Source organism: Ictalurus furcatus, unplaced genomic scaffold (assembly GCF_023375685.1).
Source record: "Ictalurus furcatus strain D&B unplaced genomic scaffold, Billie_1.0 scf6, whole genome shotgun sequence".
In the NCBI taxonomy this organism is placed as follows: Eukaryota; Metazoa; Chordata; class Actinopteri; order Siluriformes; family Ictaluridae; genus Ictalurus; species Ictalurus furcatus.
The window spans coordinates 989,428-995,767 of NW_026521055.1; the positions used below are offsets into that span (position 1 = coordinate 989,428).

The 6,340-nt window shown below is 39.0% G+C and overlaps 1 non-coding gene across 1 annotated transcript; it reads left to right on the forward strand.

The window, feature by feature from the left end:
* The first annotated feature begins 5,986 nt into the window (after positions 1-5,986).
* trnas-gcu (transfer RNA serine (anticodon GCU)) lies at positions 5,987-6,068 on the forward strand. Its single transcript has one exon. It is a non-coding gene; the product is annotated as a tRNA-Ser (tRNA).
* The last annotated feature ends 272 nt before the right edge of the window (positions 6,069-6,340 follow it).

Consider the following 6,340-nt stretch of genomic DNA (forward strand, 5'->3'; position numbering starts at 1 on the left):
GATTTATAAATTAATTGTTGATGATCACCTTAAAGTAATTCCCAGTGAAGATTTATCATCTTTTTACAAGCATCCTTTTCTCATTTAAGAAAAATAGAAATTACAGTGATTTGTACATTTGTGCTCTGCATTTCTTTCAGAGCCGTGGGACTGAATTGTTGTGTATATAGGCAGTTTTTTTTGGGCTCTGAAATTGAACAGGACTTTTGAGAAGACAGCTGCTCATGGTTTAATTCATTTTTAAAAAGGGACTGACAATATGAAGTGAGCGTACGTGTATGAAAAGGTGGTTGTGTTGAAGAAACCTTGTTGACCAATCTTTGCTAACTTGCTCTGTCTGTGTGTGTGTTTACTGGTACAACAGTGATAGCAGATTTTCAGAGCCAAGCTTACAGTAACGAAGACGCTCAAGTGTACTTGTTTGGAAGATGTAGAAACTCAAGTCTCACGTGTTAGCACAAACATGTCTTTTTCCTTTATTAGGGAATTTGTGCTTTTGGAGATTTTTGAAAGATATCGTGCTTGTGAAATGTGCTTTGCGTGTTATTCATGTTCAACTGGTTGTATCAGTGTATCTTTATGTACACTTGTAGCAGTGTAGCTACAGTACAATAGATTTCGTTAGCAGTCATATCAATGGTCATATGAAGTGTTTGGGCTTAGATTTGTGTCTTTTTGAATCATTTACACTCTATGGCAACTTTTTACGGTTTTGCTGTATGGGCTGTGTTCCAATTGATCTGTGTTTGATCATTTCCTCCCTTCGCTCAAACATTGTGTTTGAGAAGGCCTTCTTAGTTGAATGGTTGTTTTCCTCAGCTTTGGATTTAGCTGTAGGGCCCAGAGGTTTTTGGAGTTTGAAGAGGAGGCAATAAAAGATTTGGAACACAGCCCTGTGTTCCTTTCCGAGGTTCCCCAGCTTTTTTCCGTCACCCATCACCTCCTAGCCGAGCTCAATTCTGCTGCAGCTTTTTAGCCACAAGCTACTGGTGCTTGACTTCTGAGGCCTTATCCTGTTAAGCGGCCGCACTATGGCAAAAAGGAGAGTTCAGTATGCTGACTGTATGAGCTTCAGTTGAATGTGTACGTGGTCGAACTCTTGGTAGGACAGTCCAGTATATTACAGACAAACACAGACGAAAACATCCACAAGGCTTCTACTAAATATTGTTGAATGTCCGCTCGTATGCAACTCTCCAACAACGTCACGTCCTATCGAGAGTTTCAGTCGATGTTTATCATCTAACCCAATGGGATTTTTTTACTCTGGTGTAATTTTCTTGACCACTTTAACGCAGCATCTCTGTTGTTACTTTTGTCAAAAATGTAGAACACCAAAGACAAGGCAATGACGACGTGATCTCGTTCCTTCGTGTGTTTTTGCCTCAGATTCTGGCGACTGTTCAGACTCGGTTTGTAGCGAAATTTCAAATTCACAAATGCCTTGAACAACGTACATTTTCAACAATCCGTTTAAATCGACTGGTCCATTTCCGCTGCACGGTGGATTTGAAGGATGCACTGTGATCAGTGTGGCGACGTCTGGGAATCGAGTTACTGAAAAGGCCACGAGTTGGAGGTTACATTTAGTTTCTAAGGACATCTGGGCTCTTGGTGTCTTTTGGATAGGAACTGCAAAACTTTTTCTATAAGGGTGAAAACAGATGCATGCTTAGATACTTTAGCTGTAGACAGTTTATCTTGCTCACTGCATTGACGTATGAAGTTTGGACGAGTTCTGTAGAAAGAGATTAACATGAAGGGGGAAAAAAACAAAACAAAAAACAAGACTGAAAGTGAATTTGTCTTGGATTGTTTTATTAATTTTTTTCCATTGGGATGTCAAAAGCTTCTTCAACTTGGCCACAAATCTAACAAAGTCAGGTACATTGTCAAGTATTGCCCCAAAATACCTCTATGGTAGATAGATGTGCTCACTGATCACTTGTACATGTGCTCATTCATACAATTATCCAATCAGCCAATCATATGGCAACACCACAATGTACAACATCAAGCAGGATCAGATGAAGAGCTTCAGTCAATATTCACATCAAACACCAGAATGTAATCCAGTGATTTTATCCGTGGCATGGTTGTAAATGGTCTGGTTTGAGTATTCCAGAAACTGCGGCTCTCCTAGGATTTCCACACACACATACTTGTGTGAAAAACATCCGGTAAGTGGCAGTTCTCGGGGTGGAAACACCTTGTTGACGAAAGGAGAATGGCTAGACTGGGTCAAGTTAATAGGACGGCCATGGTAACATCAAATAACCTATCTTTACATACATGGTGAGCGGAAAAGCATCTCAGGATGTACAGCATGCCAAACCTTGAGAACAGTAGAAAACCTCATTGGATTCCACCCGTGTCACCCAATAACAGGAATGTGAGGCTACACAGACTGGAAAAAGAGCCGGTTATTCGAGTCTTCAATAGTCCCATTTCGGTGAACCCCAAACGTCGTGCTGATGTTACATGCTTTCAAAAAAAAGAAATGAAAAGTTTTTCAGTGTTCATTAAATCAGATATTCCATCGATCTTACACAGGGTCACCCTGGAGTCTATCTCAGGGGACTCGGGGCACAAGGCGGGGGCCACCGTGGACGAGGTGTAAGCCCATCATACACCTGTTCACACACTACGGACAATTTACAACGCATGTCTTTGGACTAGGGGAGGAAACCAGAGTACAACCTGGGAGTGTGAAGCAAAGAAGCTAACTACAAAGCCACTGCGCCGACCCTGATACTCCAAAAACTGTATTTTTATTACAGCCTCTCTTTAAACTTGATTTTGCCCATTTTCTAAAATGTAAAAGCATAAATGCAAAAACGTTTATAGGATTATAAAGAATTATTGACTGGTTTAACTGGAGTTAATATTTTTGCAGTCTTCTTTGAGGGTTACACATTTGGCTCCCTTAAACAGTACGAATCTCCCCATGCTCTTCAGCAAAAAACTAAACAAATAAACCAAAATAAAAACACCTTTATCCAGCACAACACGTGAAGAAACCAGTAACTTCTGGGTCATAGTCAATCGAAAAAAAAAAATGTTCAAATGAAACCTGGACATTTGACCCGTTTTCTAATCGCTTATTTTTAACTTGAGCGTGACATTGAAAGAATGGAAAATGACTTGTTTTTTTTTTTTTTCCTCTGTTTCATTTTGGATCTGTAAATGAATAATAAAATAAGCCATTTTTCCATTTTCGGATAATTGGATAATTGAATACGAAAAGAACAAATGATATGATACACGGATTCTATTAATTCAATGGTGTCGATATTTCATTTCCAAATTCAATGGATTTTCACATTCAGATCTTTGTCTCTGTTTTGCTTCCCTATCAGTAACGACACTTTTCATTACCAGTTTGATTTATTCAAACGATACCGGTGAAAAGTCCACGAGGCAGGAAAGGCCGTACAACTCAACATTTTAACACCTTCATACAAAAACATGACAAATTGACTGTTTATTCAGTGCTTCCATATATTAGCAAGGTGAAAGGCAGGTCTGTGAGAAATGAATAATACTGACATAACTATCACGCTTCAGTGTGATGACAGAGCGGACATAAAATAGAAAGTGAAGCCTGTTTGAGTGTTACAAGTACAAAGTGGGTCAGACATTATGGTACTGAGTATCAGGTTGGTGTGTTCATATGCACTGGATGTACCTATGATCTCCCTGTGTTCAAAAAGATCTGTGATATAATAATATATGAAGAGAGTGCTTTCATTATTTCCTGCAATGTAAAAACGATGTACTATGATGACCACTTCAATGCATACTGTATAGAAGATAACCAAATGGATGAGTTTTCTGTCATCTCTGTGAATGAACTGACACACTTTAGGCCATTTGACCAGCAGTGCTCTAATGAGATTAATCAAAGAGAGTACATAGTGCCCAACTGTTATATTTAGAAAGACTTGACCTGAGGGGTCAGTAATGTTAACGCCCTTGAAAAAAGAAAACTATTATAAAGCAACCAACTTGGTTTTTTTCTTTATTTGCCTTTTAGATTTGTAATCATTTAAATGTAATTTTAATTGTGAAGTAGCATATTAACACTTTATAGTGTTAGAGGCAACTCATTTAATAGTATGCAATTAACACTATGAGATTTAATGAATTACTCCTATGAGAATTAATTTCTAACACTACACACTGGTGTTAAGAAACTAACACTTGAGTAGTGTTCAATTTCAACTATACAAAGAGTTGATGTGAACTCTATTAAAGTGTTAAAATGACAGTGTGGAGTGTGGACCCCTCCGGACACTTTAAAAGTGTTGAAATGAAACTCCAAAAGAATGGATTTGTTTCTGTGGATTTTGCTGTGTATGTATATTTTATAATGTTAAAGTGCACACCTTGATTTCTATTATAATAACATTATTAATGTATTTCTAATGTTATTAGACATGTCATTCTCATCACTGCTCCTAGATAACTTAGTGTTCCCTAGGTGGCCTCATCTATTTCACTTCGAGAATATCCACAAATAGGGAAGAACATTACCTTTATCTTTGTAATGTATACAATAATGATCATGAACGGGTTAAAAAGGGGACACAGTAATATAAACCATGTAATATTTCTTACCCAACTCGGGCCTAACTACAAATGTACTCTTATGACAGAATACCGCTGCTGGGAAATTGCCGTTCCCGAGGTTGGGCACAGGAGGGCAGTCAAGCTCCATCCAGCACAACACACAACGCCACCTGAAGCAGAAGGTAGGTTTGGGCTATTTTACAGTTACAGCTCATTACTGTGCATTGTATTGTTCGGACATAACCACAATTAACGGCTCTTCTATAAAAACAAACATTATGTAATATTCATAGCACTATATTTATCATAAAAATACAAAATTAATAACTAACCTTTTTCTAATGTTGATAGAAAGCCTTTTACATCATTTACACACACAGATATATATATATATATATATATATATATATATATATATATATATATATATATATATCCTTTTCTCTCCATACCACGTTCTAATATTTAAACTGGACACACGAGGGCAGTCAAGCTCCATCCAGCACAAGACACAACGCCGCCTGGAACAGAAGGCAGATTTGGGCTACTGTACACAGACACAGCTCATCGGCGTTATTACTGTGCATTGTCTAGTTTTTACATAAGGACAATACACGGCTCTTCTGCACTGTTCATCATCATCTATAAAACAAACGAACATTATGTAATATACATAATGTATATATATATATATATATATATATATATATATATATATATATATATATATATATATATATATGTGTCCCCTTCTCTTTGTAAATATTATCTAAATATTCAAACAGCCCAAGAAATAAAATTAGCTGTTTTCTGAGACGATGAAGTGACTCTTAAAAGAGCCTTTGTGTATATTAGACGGAGTTGTCGTTTAAGCGCATTCTCCGCGAATACGGCAGGCCAGCTGAATATCCTTGAGAGAGATGGAGAAATGTGAAAAGCTAGCTCTGTGGCTACGTGTTTCGCAGCCATGAGCTGTATTTCAACGCTTTTTGGCCACAGCATGCTGCCTCACGAACGTCCCAATTCATGCCCCCCTTTTCCACAGTTGTTGTGTATATCCAGGTAAGGATAAAAGTTACATTTCCATCCATCCATCTTCTATACCTCGTAATCCTTCTCAGGTCATGGGTAAAAGTTACATTTTCCAAAGAAATTTAACTCGCTGAGATGGGCAGTCCATAGGTAGTCGGTACCTAGCCGCCCAAGGATTGGATTGCATTGCGACGGCTCAACTATGGAATTGTCCCGTTCTGTGAGACCTTTGGGCCGTCTTGCCGCATCGTCACCCTTCAGTTTATATGACGGCACAGCTCATACCTCAAGACTTGAATAAAATCTATTTGAGAAGCAGTTATCTAGTCAGCGAACATTAAATCCTCATTTGCATAGTTTTCGTTAAAAGCGGCGGGCCTCGGACGAGGTGGCCGAGAGGTTAAGGCGATGGACTGCTAATCCGTTGTGCTCTGCACGCGTGGGTTCGAATCCCATCCTCGTCGCAAACTTGTTACTTTGCCTCCTCTTTCCAGCAATATCTGGCTTTGTTGCAGTCTGTCTCACGCCTACAAACAGGAAGCTTTGTACAGGTCCCTGAGCTAGCACTAGAGAGGGTGGAGAAATGTGAAAAGCTAGCACTGTGGCTACGTGTTTCGCAACCGTGAGCTGTATTTCAATGCTTTTTGGCCACAGCTGCTGTAAGGCTCTGGCGTCTCTGGAGGTCCATCAACGCAGAACGCGTTCCGCAGTCCAGACGACAGGGGCAAAGAACCTG